Here is a 17,342-nt window from a genome sequence, read left to right on the forward strand (position 1 = left end):
ATCACCAACATGTTATACTTGTCTGAATTCTATATCGCTATGCGTCTGGTCTGCTTAGTTCATTGACTGTATATGAACCAGAACAAAAAATAGGGAGTGGGATGTCTCGCTTCCTCTTCCGTCTCTGTATGATTGCACAAGCAGCAAACTGAGCAGTCAACATGTCAGCACTTTTCAAAGCTAGAAAGGGTCAGTATACAATCAATACACGAACTATTGACGTGCTCATTTGTCTCTCAAACACAACGGGGTTTTTGTACTTGCTTTATTAGTGTGTTGATCCTTCGAAAATACAATTGACTTGAGACAGTCATTTGCCGGGGTGCTAAGATTTGTTTAACTCAGCTCATTGGTCTATCTGTGCTAACGTTAGTACTGAGCTAACACCTGCGAAGTAACGACAGCTTATTGAGTGTTTAGTTAGCTTCTAAGCCATCTCTAAAATAAACCCAGTTATGCATGGCTAGAATGCTGCCTTTATAGTGGCGGTCAATAATAACATCCAAGGCAACTTGAATGGGGTTAATGGTCGCAGCCGTAACGTAAGCATCATTGACATTGTTTATCATTCACAGAAACCCTGTTTGCGCTGGCTGCTTGGGTGGTTATGTCGCTAATACACATTATTGGCATTGTACCGTAGGGAATCTATTCACATGTCTAGCTTTCTGGTGTCACCTCAAGTCTTCACTCGAGCAGGCACGTTCTCAATGGGACAGGTTAAGAACGCGGTGGACGGATGATGACCTTTAAAAATACATCTAAATCGATCTAACCGGTTATGAAGATTTTCTCCATTATTTAGATCCTGCATGGGTTCAGTATATCACATGACATATTCTTGAGGGAATTTGCAGAGGTAAATGACTGTTCAGTAGCAAGTGACTATTCTTTGTAGTTTGCACACAGCCTACATCCATCCGTCAAACCTTAGATTAAGAGAGCAAGGGCCTCAATCAAGGTTGCTATATAATAACTTCATCATCGGTAGGTCCTTTTCATGTCCAGTTTTCAACCTTTACCCCAGAGGCAGAGAGTTGTGAGTGGGTGGGTTGGGTCCATTTATAATCATTGGTTGGGTGTCACACAGAATCGACCTGGACAGTTGGATTCACACAGGTGTAATGTAACACTGATAACTCTGTCTAACAATAGTGTCACGGTGTTGTAAATTCATGCTAGGCATGAGCAGGTCCTACAGTACTAAAGCATCTCTCTCTCTCTCCTATCTCACCCCCCACCCCCCCTTCAGCCCTTGGCCTGTGTGTCAGTGGCTGTAGATCTCTGTCCTCGCTAGCTGAGCTACCAGAGATGCATCAGATGATGAGACAGACCTGTAGAGACTATGCAGACAGAGAACTGGCTCCTATAGCGGGCAAACTAGACAAGGAGCACCTCTTTCCCGCCCAACAGGTACACACTCACACCACTAAACAGGAGGTACACATACACACACACACACACACACACACACACACACACACACACACACACACACACACACACACACACACACACACACACACACACACACTGTCTAACACAGTGGTATTCAAACTTTTTCAGCAGGGACCCCCAACTCTAATGACACAACAAATACCCCAAAATTCATTACATTTTCATCCCTCTTATCAAAATGAAAATAAACTAATACAAACATATACTCAACATTTTTATTTGTCAAAATATGTTTCTCAAAAACATTTGTATATTGTCCCATGTTATAATCTGTACTCATAATTGTTTGTGTCCCCCCCCCCCATTTTTGTTGTTGTTGTTGAATACCACGGCTCTAATGCATCCACCTGTGTGTTTCTACAGGTGCTGGGTGCTATGGGGGTGATGGCTGTCGAGGTTCCTGAGGAGCTGGGAGGAGCAGGTATGGATTACCTGGCCTACTCTCTGGCCGTGGAGGAGATCAGTAGGGGATGCGGCAGCACTGGATGTGTGGTCTCTGTCAACAACGTACGTAAGAGTGTGTGTGTGTGTGTGTGTGTGAAAGAGACTGTGTTTTATCTTGCACTGATACTAAAGTGTGTGTGTGTGTGCAGTCTTTGTACATAGGGCCGATATTGAAGTTTGGAACACAGGAGCAGAAGGATCAGTGGATCACCCCTTTCACAACCGGAGAGAAAGTTGGCTGCTTCGCTCTGAGTGAACCAGGTACACACACATACACACACACACCTTTCCCCCAGAACCCTCCACTCACTTCTACGCTCCAACCTGGGGAAATGGGTGGTTGTTCATTGTTGACGTCTCTTCTATCCTCTCCTTCGCTCTCTCTCTTCTCTCTCCTCTCTCTCTCTCTCTCTCTCTGTGTAGGTAATGGTAGTGATGCAGGGGCAACGTCTACATTAGCCAGACAGGAGGGAGGGGAGTGGGTACTGAACGGGACTAAAGCCTGGATCAGCAACTGCTGGGATGCCTCAGCTACTGTGGTATTCGCTACCACCGACAAGTCACTCAAACACAAGGTTAGATACACCGTTGTTGGACTCAAGCCATGGTTACACCCCTCTAGTCCTTCTCCCTCTCCCCCCTCTATCTCTCCCTATCAATATTTTATTACTTCATCAATGTAACTCATACTTGCAATTCATCTTGTTGCTGCTATTTGTGGGTCCGACAACAAAAATCCTTCTCCCTTCCCTCCCTCAGTGTATATATTCCCTCCCTCCCTCTGTAGGGTATCAGTGCATTCCTGGTGCCCATGCCTCACCCTGGCCTTTCCCTGGGGAAGAAGGAGGACAAGCTGGGCATCAGAGCAACCTCCACGGCCAACCTCATCCTGGAGGACTGTAGGATACCCCTGGGAAACATGCTGGGGCCACGAGGGTCTGGCTTCAAGATAGCCATGGTGGGATTGTAGGGTGGGGTGGGGGTGTACGTCTTGTGGTCCATCTCTGTGCGTGTGTACTGATCTCCTCTCTCCCACAGCAAACCCTGGACTGTGGGCGTATTGGTATAGCTTCCCAGGCTCTGGGTATTGCTTAGGCTGCTCTGGACTGTGCTGCGGACTACGCTCACAAACGCACCGCCTTTGGAGCTCCCATTGGCAAGCTGCAGGCCGTACAGGTATGCGTGTGTTAAAGTTTGTGTTTGAATGTTAAGGTGTGTAAGTGTCTGTTATCAAAGGGGTGTGTGTGTGTGTGTCTCTCAATGTTTCAGTTCAAGCTGGCGGACATGGCTGTAGCTGTTGAAAGCGCTCGTCTCCTCACCTGGAAGGCTGCAATGCTAAAAGACGCCAAGAAACCCTTCACAAGGTACACACACACACAACACACACGCACCGTCCTCTCTGTCACACTACGTAACGTTGTACTTCCTCCTTCATGTCCCCACAGGAAGCGGCGATGGCCAAACTATCGGCGTCGGAGGCCGCTACCTTCTGCGGCCATCAGGTACGCATCGCAGAGCCATTTGACAGAATTCACGGATAATTTACATTTACATTTAAGTCATTTAGCAGACGCTCTTATCCAGAGCGACTTACAAATTGGTGCATTCACCTTATGATATCCAGTGGAACAACCACTTTACAATAGTGCATCTAACTCTTTTAAGGGGGGGGGGGGGTTAGAAGGATTACTTTATCCTATCCTAGGTATTCCTTAAAGAGGTGGGGTTTCAGGTGTCTCCGGAAGGTGGTGATTGACTCCGCTGACCTGGCGTCGTGAGGGAGTTTGTTCCACCATTGGGGTGCCAGAGCAGCGAACAGTTTTGACTGGGCTGAGCGGGAACTGTACTTCCTCAGAGGTAGGGAGGCGAGCAGGCCAGAGGTGGATGAACGCAGTGCCCTTGTTTGGGTGTAGGGCCTGATCAGAGCCTGAAGGTACGTAGGTGCCGTTCCCCTCACAGCTCCGTAGGCAAGCACCATGGTCTTGTAGCGGATGCGAGCTTCAACTGGAAGCCAGTGGAGAGAGCGGAGGAGCGGGATAATCTCGGATTGCTAAACCCTTCTAATGTTCTTTACCTTCTGCGGAACTGAAAGTCGATCCAGGTTCTTGGGGGAATGGGTTACGTGACGGACATGCCAGCAGAGAGGCACTACCGCGACGCGCGAATCACTGAGATCTACGAGGGCACCAGTGAGATCCAGAGACTGGTGATAGCCGGCCAGCTGCTGAAGGAGTATGTGCCATAGAGACTCGCGGGCTGCGCCCCGAATGGCAGTCTATTCGCTACATAGTGCACTATTTATGGACAGACCCCAATGGTCAAAAGTGGTACACTATATAGGGTGCAATTTCAAATTGGCCCATAACAGCCACGACACCCAGGACTGCGTTCAGGACTGCAGTGTTCAACAGTGTTGCACAGTGTCATCAGCGCCAGTCAGCTACTGAACTGAAGGAATGTCAGACATGGAGACAGACTCGCACAGCTCTGGGTAGAAGTTGCCCTTAACCACAGATCTAGGATCAGATTGCCAAACTAATGCCCAAATCCTAACCTCAACTGTTATGGAGAGAATATTTGTCCCTGGACCAGTGGATAGAGGCACCTTGTACCTACCACTCCAAAGGGACAAGACCAGGCCTGCATTCAGGACTGCGGTGTTCAGCAATGTTGTGAAACACTGCAACATGCATCCCACCTTACTTCAACTTTGTAACGATTACAAAACAATCCAAGACTGTTTCCGGTTTGAAGCCATTTGTAACTGTCGATATCAACATGGAGATATATATCAGCCTTTCTGCCTTCACTTCATAATATTATCTGCTTTAAACTGATGGTGTCTGGTAATATAAGCTAGTAGACTCGCAATTCTCATTGTGACCCTGTCTGTGAGGTGCAGTGCCTACTAGAGCCACAGGAGGGGAGTGTAGAGTTTGGACTGCCCTGTCCTGCCTTCACCTGCACTTCAAACAACGAGGGAAATCACAACACAACGTTTGAACACTTGTAACATGCATCCCTCCTTATTCTCTGCCTTGTAAATATTCACTGATCTAAAAGAGTTCTGTAGTCATAAACATACTGAGTTGGCTAACGTCGTACCCAGGCTAGGCTGGTGGATGAGACTAGTAGTTAGCCTCCACCATGCTGGAATAGGATCAATAATTACTTCAAGCAGGGGGGGGGTAGAGATGCATTTTGAAGTAATTAAACAGGGTCACAAACACCTTTAGTGTTCCTGTCGGTGCCTGGTCTGATGCTGCTCTCCAGGCTGCACATAACCAAACATGTGTTTATGGAACTGCGACGACTGGGAAGTAGTTTAATGGTTTATCATGTTTTTGTCTCTATGGCCGTCAGTTTTTAGGGTTATTGAATGTTAATGAATTCATCTCAGTATCGATATAAAAGAGTGATCTGTTCAGATGAAACTGTAAATGCCACCGCTAGAGAATCTGTTTCTGTCTGAGTTTCAGAGATCTAAATGATTGATATGTTTTACGATGATGCCCTACACAGCCCAAGCTTGTGCTTCAACATAAACTGCTGTTGTTCATATTTTATCATAATTGATGGTACATGATGAAATAAAAAAACATATTTTCATGTTAAATAGTGACGCTCTGAGGCTGTTTTGTGACATGGCAACATGTCATTATTAACAGGTGGCCGGTGGCACCTGAATTGGGGAGGACAGGCAGGGACAGAATGAAGAAAATGGTATCGAACACACGCCATTCTTAAGAGCCGTCCTCCCATCAGCAGCCTCCTTTGCTAAAGGGCCGGTTTCACAGACCCAGGTTAAGACTAGTGTAACACAATCACACACATTTTTTCTCATCAATTGCTTTTAATTTGCCATGCACTTAATTTGAACAATCATTTAAATCATGTAGCTGTCATTTAACTCTTAACAATCATTTTAATCAACAGCCAGATTAGGACTTAATTTGACTCCATCAGAACAGACATGGGAAATCAGTTAGAATCAGAATTTTGTAATGTAGCAGATCCAGGGCCCAGTTTCAAGATCGCGATGGAATTTATGCTTAGGAGTGTTTTAACAATGCATTTCTCCTCCATCAGCCGAAGATGTAACGTGCGTTTCCCAAAACATCACGCAAAGAGAACGTTCGCTAAGTGTGTTGTTGAGGCATGTGCCGATACTGATAGGATCGAAAGAGACCGCGCTGCTCTCGGGAAGTTGAATCACCTTTCTCCAGTGAAATCTTACCTTAACATTAGAATTATTCCACAATACTGATGACGGATCAGCTACTAAAAAGATATCACTTATGGCAGCAACTATTGAGTCGGGTTATTCTAATGATTACCCTATAATGCAACAAATCAAGATTTGGCACATCATTGCGCACATGTTGATACACATCATGAAAAATATTGAGGCAAAATTACAGACAGTAGCATACAATTAGCAAAGTAGAACTCAATTGAATGAACAAGACATCTACTTCAATATTATTGAGTTATATAGGCCTATGTCGCCTATACTGTAGTCTAATTATCTTTTTAATGCAGTCATTAAGTGATTCACAAGTATCAACCAAGGAGCATCAATAGGACATAAGGTACATCTTCTAATCTAAAGTATGGGTTAGTGGCAATCAGTGGCGACCTGTCATTCAGTGCAGGTGGGGCTGTTTTGAGCCCCACATTTTTAGCAAAAAAAATAAATACAGACTTGCCTGTTTTGCATGTTATTTTGGCATTAATACGTGTCACATAGCAGTTTGGAAACAATGTAAAACAAATATATCATAGATATGTACACTGTAGCTAAGAAAGTAGTACTAAGTGGTTGTTGTGTAGTAAGATGTTAGTAGCCCATGTGCCTCACTCTAATAATTTGGTCTATTTACCCCTCTTAATTTCACCTACTGTTCTGACTTGGTGGTGCTCATGTAGTCTATAACCTGTTTTAGAGAAATGTAATCATTGAATATTGTAAGCTAGTGTAAGCTTTCATTGTCTGCTTATATGCCCCCTTTATCTGTCCTATCGTTCTGACTTGGTGTACAGGGAAAACACTGTAAGAATGGCCCATGTTCTGAATTCTGTCGCTGTACATTTCAAAAGTGCTAAAATAGTTATATTGACTACATCCATCCTAGCTCTCCATTGTCTTAATCAAAATTACGGATTGCCTCTGATCTGCTTATATAGGCCGTTTGTGGGCACCGTTTGTCACCGTTATAGTGCAATTAATGTATTGTTTAGTGTTGTGTTGTGGATTTGCTGGCATGCATCCCACTTTTGTTATTTTTTGCCCCAAGATTTACAAGTTAAAATCGCCAGTGGTGGCAATCACTACTCTCCCCTACAGCCATGCCCTCTGTCTCTGCTCTGCATTCTCACTCTTCCTCCATTCAAACTTTCTCTTTGTCTTCCTTTTCATTGGTCCTGGGCGCTGGTCGTGGCCTCTGATAGACTGATGGTCAGAGTTATAAGTGTTTTTCTCCAGAAAGATCTCTCCATTGGTGGAGTAGATGGCCTTGGACCAGGTCAGCACATTACCAGGGCTGTAGGACCAGTAGGACTGCCACCCAGACATGTAGCCCATTATCCATCTTGGGGAGAGGACTCTGTCCCACACTTCCACGTCAGTTACCTGACCCTCAAACTTATACACTTTCAAGACAGGAGGCCCATTGGTCACCTACACACACACACACGCAAAGAAATACAAAGAAAAATATTGCATAATTAGAATACATATCAACTAAAGAAAAACGATAATCTACATTATGCTGAATTACTTCATGAGACTCAGGAGTTTATTGACAACTTTTGAGAGATACTGAAACAATCTCAAGTCATGTTGAGAGGCACTGGGTCAGCAGCGGTGCCTCACCTATCCGCCCCACTCCTCTCCCACATTCTCTCCTCTTACCTGGCCAAACACCCTCTTCCTGACGCTGACAGTCCCGCCTCTCCACACCTGGGCCAGGCCTGTCTTTTTCTCCCAGGTAACACACAGGCTGGTCCAGGGGTATGGCTCTGTGACGCCCATGAGCACCTTATAGGAGCGAAAGTCCTGGGAGGAGGAATAGATGGAGAGGTGGTCCATCCCATAATACCTTTTCAGTAAAAGGTTCCAGTAGTTCCCCTGAGTGAGGCTGAAGAGAGTCAAGTCTTTTCCCTCCTCGGCCATGTAACGCAGACACAGTCAGAGCAGAGGGAGTGGGAGAGGAGGTGGTGTAGGGATTCAAGGTGGTGGATGAGGAAGGAGAAGCAGAGGGAGAGGAGTAGGGAGAAGGGGAGGGAGAGGAGTAGGGAGAAGGGGAGGGAGAGGAGTAGGGAGAAGGGGAGGGAGAGGAGTCGGGAGAGGGCGAGGGAGACATCGCATCTGTGTACATGGTGAGTTCCCCTCTATATGTCACTGTAAACACCTGACCACGCAGGTCTAAGGTGGAGGGGCCTGAGGCAGAGAATAAATCAATCAACAAATCCATCAATCAATCCAATATTATCTGTGTAGCACTACTTTAAAAAGTTATTTGTCACTAAACACTTCAAAGAACCCACACCTAACTCAGTATCTGTGTGTGTTTGAATGCGGTACCTGATGGGGTTGTTCGATATCTTGCCCCAGATAGGCCCCACACCGACATCAGCACAAGAACGTTAAGCAGCACCGAAATCATCTTCTTGTGAGCTTCGGCAGTGTGAGAGGATTTAGAGCGGTAAGATCCTTACACCCGTCCTCAACAGCGTGTGCAACAAAAAAAAAGCTCTCTGATAGGTGTAGGTTTCGTTTCCCAGCAAGGTTTACGGAAGAGTTTCGTTTCTGCAATGTCACGCAATTGTCGACGAACCAAACTGACTCGTCTTTTCGGGGTTTTTTTTGTAACAAAACCAGAAATAGAATAATGAGAAATCAAATAATGACAGAAACTTTGTTTTACAATTTTATTTTATTTTAAAATGTTGGTGTTAATTGGAAGTAAACAGACCTCAGAACCCATAAGCTCCACCCATTAGGCGTGGTGAGGCGGTTGTTATTCCACAGGCTGCTGTCAGTAAAAGCTTCATGTTTATTAGTTGAGTGCCCTCAAAATGCTTCAAACTTAACCCTTGGAGAATAAAAAGGTCAATTGTATACATTTGATATTGTATGCCATACTCAAGGTGTTAGGGGACAAAATTAAACTTTGGTTCTAGTGTTATACTTTGTATTCCATGTTGTAAAAAAGCTCCCCACGAACACAGAACACTTCATTTCATGAGGATAGAGATTTACCATTGATGAAATATCTTATTATCGTAAAAGGTTGTATACAAGTCAATGTTAATCCCTAGTCAATAATGGCACCAAATCACCTGTTTGGATTCTTAAATTCAACACGTTTTGTCCAATACCTCAAGAAAGGGTGATCATATTGTTACAACATTTCCAGGGCTGATGTAGAATATAAAAATAAAATGTATGAAATGAAAATGCGATATTATGCAAATTAAGGAACTTAATATGCAAAGTAGGTACTACGGAATACATCATTACAGTAAGTTAACCAAATAGCTACTGTAAGAAATTGTATTAGATATTGGTAACTTGTTTTAACAACTTCTCAACATTAGCTATGGTTGACACAATATACACACTCCCTCTTTCTATTGGACATATGCTGGACTCATTGGACACATGCACGACACCCACAACTTCCCTCCCCCATGACAATCACTCAGACACTCACAACTCAGGGTTGGAGCTCCAGACAACGAACAATCTCAGGAACCAATGGAACGTCGACATCAGGCCGAACAGGATTACCCACGACCCAGATCGACCAATCGGAAGGCCAGACTTCAGATCAACCTACTTTGCTAGTTGTCTATATAATCTGTATGTACTGTGTAGAGCGCTCTCTCTTCCGGACGATTTCATACAAATCAGACAGAAAGAGCCGTGCTGCACGCTTTGCCTAATATCTTTACACTTGAATAAAACGGCCTTATTATACAATTATCCACCTCGTCCTATGTCTCCACTTGGTCTCCTGTCTCAAGTAAAACGAATTATCAACAGACTTGGTAGCAGAGGATGGTTAAAACATATTTGAATTCGGCCCAATAGAAAATTCATCGGACAGGAGACGAGAGGGAGAAAGATTCAAGAAGGAGAGGTGACCCGCTCGAGGGAGACGTCGGCGATTCAACTCACCCAGGAAACTGATCAAAGAGCTCGAAAATATTAAGGTAAGCAGAGCCGGTTTAATCAAAATCTGCATATTGTATTATAGCCAATATCTAAATTCAATGATCAGAAGTACTGAGGTGAGTGTGAATTGTTGCTAAATTTATGTGGAATTGTTTAGAATCTAAGGCATTGTGTAAAGATATTTGCGAAGTATAAAATCAAGTCGAATTAGTAATCTGGAACTAGTTGAATTTTCTTCAACTAGGAGTATCGGGGATAAATCTAAGCTTGAGGCTGTTCAAGTCGAATTAGTAATCTGGAACTAGTTGAATTGTTCTTCAACTAGGAGTATCGGGGATAAATCTAAGCTTGACGCCGTTCAAGTCGAATTAGTAATCTGGGACTAGTGGACATGGCACCCCACTAGGAGCATCGGTGATAAACCTAAGCTTGAACTAGGAGTAATGGTATTAAACCTGAAACTCAAAGTGTTGAAATGTAATGTAGCCTGTTCAAGTTGTATTAGTAATCTGGGGCTAGTGGAAATGGCACCCCACTAGGAGCATCGGTGATAAATCTAAGCTTGGCGTATTGGGATTCAAGTTGCATTAGTAATCTGGGACTAGTCGAAATATTCTTCAACTAGGAGCATCGGTGATAAATCTAAGCTTGAAATAGGAGTAATGGTATTAAACCTGAAACTCTCCAAATTAATGTGAGTGATTGAACGTTCCACGAGACCGATTGCTACTATTTAGCCATATGCTAGGTTGAGGCTGTGTTTAAGTGACCGCCGAGTCAGATTGTGGGAGCTGCTGTGAAGCAGCTATTTTTCTGCTGATAAATTGACCTGGTTTTTCCCTCTGGTGCTGTTGGTAAATCCTTAAGGGCTAGAATTAATTTGATAATTATTCTAGAAACGCTAGGATACACCATATATTGTCCTAAAAGGACACGTTTGAAATACTTTGGGAAAGTATTTAAATAATTAAGTTAGTTTTTGAGTTTTCAGTTTTTTGATTAGTTTTTGAGAAAAATTAGTCCTAGAATTAATTAAATATTTATTCTAGAAACGCTTGAATATACTAATATAATGTCCCGAAAGGACATTTCTGAAATGTTTTGGCAAAGTATTTAAATAATCGAAAAAGTGAAAACGAATAATAACTGTTTGAAAATAGTTCCTATAATTATTATTATATTTAAAATAGAAGCGCTAGATAATACTAGTAGAGTGTTCCAAAAGGATATTGCCGAAATACTTTGGGAAAGTATTTAATTAATTCGCCAAACATAAAGCAATAACATTCTTTGTACACAAGGGGGAGACAGACACCAGAGATAAGACTGTGTCAGCACCAGAGATACATTGTTAGTTTTGGCCAGTGATGGGCTAAGTGCACCAAAATAGCATAGAGCCAGACATAGCTTAACGACAAAATGGCCACGACCACCGTCCCCAAACACAAATTCAATGAATACTTAGATCAGAGAATGAAAGATAGATCAGGGGGAAAGATGCAGTATAAGGAAGTTAAGAAGGTTTGGGAAGGTGTGAGGCTAAAATGGACCCAAGCAGGATACCTCAGTGGGGTGGCCCCATCAAAAGGGCAACTCCTCACTATGGAGAAGGAATTAGAGGAAGTAGTGAAAGAAGGGATAGAACGTGAAGTTGAAAGGAATAAGAACCACTTATTCAAAAAGGAAGGAACAAAGCATAGGGAAAGAGCAGAGGCTGAGCTGAAAATAGGAATTTGGGCAATTGAAGAAATTAGAAGAGCACTCCCGTACAGGAAACCTGATATGATGGGGGTGGCCACTGAAGCCCCAACTGACACCAAAGAAGGCAGGCCCAACAATAATGATGCCCCACCTACCACCATAGCAACCCCATCGGCCCCCACCCAACTATACCCGGAACTGCCACAGGGAGAGAAAATAACACCACCTCCCTATTCTCAAAATCCATTCAGCCACCTCCCTCAAAACCCTTTTTTGACCCCTGCTGTGGTACAGGCACCAGTGTTTGTGGTGCATGAAGGACACCTAAAAGGAAGCATGACTTTAGGGATCCAAGAAGGGCAACTCGTGTGTGAAGAGAGGCCTGATCATCGAGAAAGGAAGGAGAGGGACAGAGCGCACACACAGGGACGTGGGGGTGGTTCGAACCCCGCCTCATTACAGGGACATGGTGGGTCTCTACTAAACAACCCACAAGAGGGGGGTAATGGGTCTCAACCAGGCCCTTTGAAGAGAGAAGACAGAGAGCTGATTCAGTTTTCTTCCACTCCAAACCCAGACTGGTTCAGAAACAGAACACAGGGGGATAGTCAAATAGTCTCTGAAGGGTCATGGTCGTCACCAGGACAATGTTCCTCTGGGGCCTCATTAAGAAGGAACCACAACAAGGACGATAAAGGTGAGAATAAAACAGGACAAGATGAAGAGGAGGTGGAGCGAGACCTCAGGGAGTCACTGGCACTGGCCAGATCTATGATAGAAGATGCTGAACGTGGAGAGGGCTCGTACCATATAAAAGGGGTAATGTTGGGGAAGGTGACAGATTTGGTCGAACCTATCAGACAGTCCGTACGTCTCAGGGAACAGAACAGCAGGGGTGTCTCGTCCAGGGCAGACTGGGATCTCCAATATGGTGGAAAGGAGATGCAGATGCCGTTGAGGCCCACTCCGGACGGAGGGCATGAAGAATACCAACCCTGGAAAATAACAGACCTTACCACTTTGATGGGACAATTACCCAGTCTGCATGGGGGTGCCTCTGCATGGCTCCTTCAACTGCAAACACTGACATCAGGCCTACGGCTCTGTCTAGGTGACATGAGGGCCCTTCTGGCTAGAGCAACAGACCATACCACCATGAGTGTTCTGATAAGAGAGGCAGATCTTGCCACAGCCCCGGCTGCACTGGCCCAGGAAGACTTCCGAGCGGAATTGTGGGCAGTGTTGAGAAGGGCATATCCCACAGAACGAAACCATGCAACCCTTTCATCATTCACCATCAATCCAGGGGAACAACCGGCAGCCTATCTCGACAGAGCGAAGACCACATGGAGAACTGTTCATGAAGAACCATATGACCATACTGGCACCACGGTCAGCATGTGGAAGGAGATGGTGGTGAGCGGTGCCCCAATTGAGGTCCGAACTAAACTTAGGGCCACGGTGGGGTTAATGGCACTTCCCCAGGCTCAGTTCAATTCCCATGTGCATCACCACATCACCCAATACAATAAGGATAAGGGAGGGGCTGAAACACAAGTCCAGTCCCTACAGGTACAACTTTTGAAACTACAATTGAAAGAGGCCCAGAAAGGAGAAAAACCCAAGAAACAGATGGTGGCTGAAGATCAACCAGACATCTCACAAATCATTGAAAAAACGGTTTCACAAATGATACAGCAACAACAACCCCCCATGTCAACCCCACAGGGACCTAACCTACCATCACAACTCCTGGATCAGCCATTACCCATGGACATCCCACCATACTATCAACCAACACAACAAGACTATCCTTCAACATGGGGACAACAACCACGATACCCATCACCCTGGGGGACAGGTCAAGCACGACCAATGAACTGCTACAATTGTAAACAAACTGGACATATGGCACGTCAGTGCCCATACCCATTGACACCGACCCAACATTACTGGATGACCAATCGGGCACGACAAACCAACCCAAGAGGACGTGGAGGAGTCCGGCCACAGATGTACCAACCACGTGCGGGCCCTCAACCTGCATATAATCACCCAAACCCAGACCCAAATCAGCAACCACCTCCTCTTTTCCAGGGCATGTCAGATGAATATGCCCCATGGCCCTGAAGCTGCCCACCACCACTGAACGAGAATGGGGGTCAACATTTTCCACTCCACACCGAACCAACTATCATGTGTGAGGTGGAGGGAGTGACCCACCAATTTTTGGTAGATACAGGATGCACGTATTCTGCCATAAGATCTCGTCAACCACTCTCTTCGGAAACAATACAGGTGGTGGGGGTATCAGGAACACCCGAAGCACAACAAAAAACCGTTCCGTTGCTCTTCTCCTGGGGCCCATCCAAGCTAAAGCATCAGTTCCTATACTGTCCCAATTGCCCAATCAACCTCCTTGGGAGAGACCTGTTGTGTAAACTGAAATGTTCAATTTACCTTACTGAAAGGGGCGTGGAGGTCTCCATTGATCCCATTCCTTCAACACCGGAGCACCCTGTTAGGGTGCTGATGTTACCCATCATCCCAACCCCTGAGTTGTCAGCAACACAAGAAATCTACTGGCTAAAATGCAGGGAGACAGGAACTGGGACTCCAGAGGTCCAGTTTAACTTCAATCAACTGAAATCACAGATCTATGCATTACACCCATACAAGACCCCACAAGCTGAAATTCACTGTACACTGAATGTGACAGAAAATGACGAGAACACATACACTGATGACTGGGATGAGAACATGATGCACCTAACGCCATCCATTAGGTGTTGCACCATTGTGTGCGGACAAGAAGGAGTAGCAGCACCAGTCATCTTACCACCTCATCTGAAATCCTGGTACCTACTAGGGGAGGAGTCGGCTCCCCATGTTACACTAGCGGTGGGAAACGGTTTCGAAGCAAGAAGCCTGGGCCCTATGATCAGAAGAGCATCCAAACTTCAGTGGGAACCCACCCAAACACCGGGGATTCAAAAGGCCACTACTGAGAACATGTGGAGGTTCATGACTGTTGACACTGAAGAACACTGTCTTCCAGAACGATTTACCCTGCCAAGACACCATGGCAAGCCATACACTGACCACCCATCTACCAAAGCATTGATCTCCACCATAGATGAAAGAATATGGACACACACCCCTTTTGATGTGGGCCAACTACAGGTGGAACCAGTCACCATCACCCTGCTATATCCAGGTCAAATACCTATCTACCGATCACAATATCGTTTGAAACCCGAACAGATCATGGGGATAAAACCGACCATTGATGGGTTACTGAGAGCACAGGTTATCTATCGAACTGTATCTCCATGGAACACGCCGATTCTACCAGTGCTGAAAGCCGGAGGAGAAACATACCGGATGGTTCAAGACTTCCGAGCAGTAAATGACGTTACTGCACCTATAGACCTACCTGTCCCTGACCCTCATATCACTCTGAGCAATTTGTCTCCAAAACACCAATACTTCACGGTGGTGGATCTGGCTAATGCTTTCTTTAGCATCCCACTTGATGAAGCCTCTCAGCCACTCTTTGCTTTCACGTATGAACGTCAACAGTACACTTATTTTGTTTTACCACAGGGTTATAGGTGCTCACCAGGAATATTCAATCATATCCTTAAGACACACCTGGCAGAGCTGAAAATCCCAGAAGGTGTGATACTGATCCAATATGTAGACGACCTTTTGTTGGGGGCTCCCACTTCTGATCTCTGTCTACAGATGACAAAAACGTTACTGGACTTCCTTGCTGTCAAAGGATACAAGGTCAAAATGAGCAAAGTCCAGACCTGTCGCAGAACTGTCCTTTTCCTTGGCAGAGAGATCTCGGGAGAAGGAGCAGGACTCTCCAAAACCCACAGAGACTCGATACTTCATCATCCACGCCCCATCACGGTGTCGGGAATGTTGTCTTTCCTTGGTTTGACAGGGTACAGCCGAACACACATCCCAGACTACACTGCCAGAACTGAGCCACTGAGAGAAATAGTGCGAGAGGCGGGACCAAGGAACCTACACTCGTCATTGACATGGACCACTGAAGCATCAAAGGCTTTTGCACTCTTGAAAACAGATCTCTCAGTGGCAGCAGCATTGACATCACCTGACTACAAGAACAAATTCCATCTGGATGTTTCTGAAAAGGAAGGATTCACATCATCCATCCTTTTTCAGAAACAAGAGGGGGAGAGAAGAGTGTTGATGTATCACTCCTCCAAATTAGACCACATCGAAGTAGGACAAACTACATGTTCCAGGTATGTAGCTGCAGTGGCAAAAGCTATTGAAAAAACAGCCCACTTGGTAATGTGCCATCCATTGGAAATCCACACCCACCATGGGGTTGCAGCATATCTGATGAGCAAAGAATTCACGTTCAGCGCTGAAAGAAAAACAAGAATCCAGAATAAATGCACACAATCACACATCACTTTTGTCAACACTGACAAAAACATGGCAGACGCACTCAATGCTGAAGAAGGTCTACCCCACTCCTGCACAGAAAGAGCTGCACAAGAACTGAAACTGAGACCTGACCTGGGGAACGAACCACTCACCAACCCTGACCTATGGTTGTACACAGATGGGTGCTGCTATAGAGGAGAGGAAGGGAACATAGCAGCATACGCAGTGGTACAACAGCTTCCAGACAGGTCACACGTGACCTTGGAATCTGCCATCATCACACAACCTGCATCGGCCCAACTGGCAGAAATCATAGGTTTAACACAAGCTTTGGAAAAGGCTGAAGGAAAGACTGTAAACATCTACACCGACTCAGCGTACGCTCATGGAGCAGTCCATACTGATGGACCACAATGGGTTAGACGCAACTTCACCACCACAGGAAACCTTCCAATCAAACACAAGGCACAGATGGAAAAACTGATTAAATCGGTCTCACTACCTGAGAGGGTGTCCATCATGAAGTGTAAAGGACACCAACAACTGAAAAACAGAGTCAGCGAGGGAAATGATGCAGCTGATAAAGCAGCCAAGAAAGCTGGCGGATACACCCCGAGACAAATGGTACTACAGATCCAACCAGCTCGGACTGAGCTCACAAAGCAACACATAGAAGAACTCCAGTTCACAGCAGGACCCTATGAACACTCAGTATGGGGACAGAAAGGGGCCACCAAAGGACCTGACGAACTGTGGAGATGCCATGATGGCAGACTAGTGGCCCCTGCAAACCTCTGTCCAGAACTAATACGGGAAGCTCATGGGCCCACACACGAAGGCAAACTAAAGACTTTACAGAAGGTGTCCTACATCTGGTGGCACCCCCACATGAAAGACATGACAGATTTGTTTTGTGATGAGTGTAGCATTTGTGGTAGCCATAATCCAAAGAAACCATATCAAACGCCCATGGGTTCATACCCAGTCCCTAACGCTTGTTTTCAGGACATCAGCATAGATTACACAGATATGGGGCAAGACAATGTGACAAATGGGAAAAGGTACCTTTTGGTAATGGTAGACAGGTTTTCCAAATGGGTCGAGGCAATACCAACAGCAAGGGAGG

The 17,342-nt window shown here is 45.3% G+C and overlaps 2 pseudogenes; one reads left to right on the forward strand and one right to left on the reverse strand.

Moving 5' to 3' along the window:
* Positions 1–105: 105 nt before the first annotated feature.
* On the forward strand, positions 106–5,518 carry LOC139552111 (short-chain specific acyl-CoA dehydrogenase, mitochondrial-like; annotated as a pseudogene).
* A 217-nt stretch (positions 5,519–5,735) lies between these two features.
* Positions 5,736–8,825, reverse strand: LOC139552108 (jeltraxin-like; annotated as a pseudogene).
* Between the last annotated feature and the right edge of the window lie 8,517 nt (positions 8,826–17,342).

This window comes from Salvelinus alpinus, chromosome 24 (genome assembly GCF_045679555.1).
Source record: "Salvelinus alpinus chromosome 24, SLU_Salpinus.1, whole genome shotgun sequence".
In the NCBI taxonomy this organism is placed as follows: domain Eukaryota; kingdom Metazoa; phylum Chordata; class Actinopteri; order Salmoniformes; family Salmonidae; genus Salvelinus; species Salvelinus alpinus.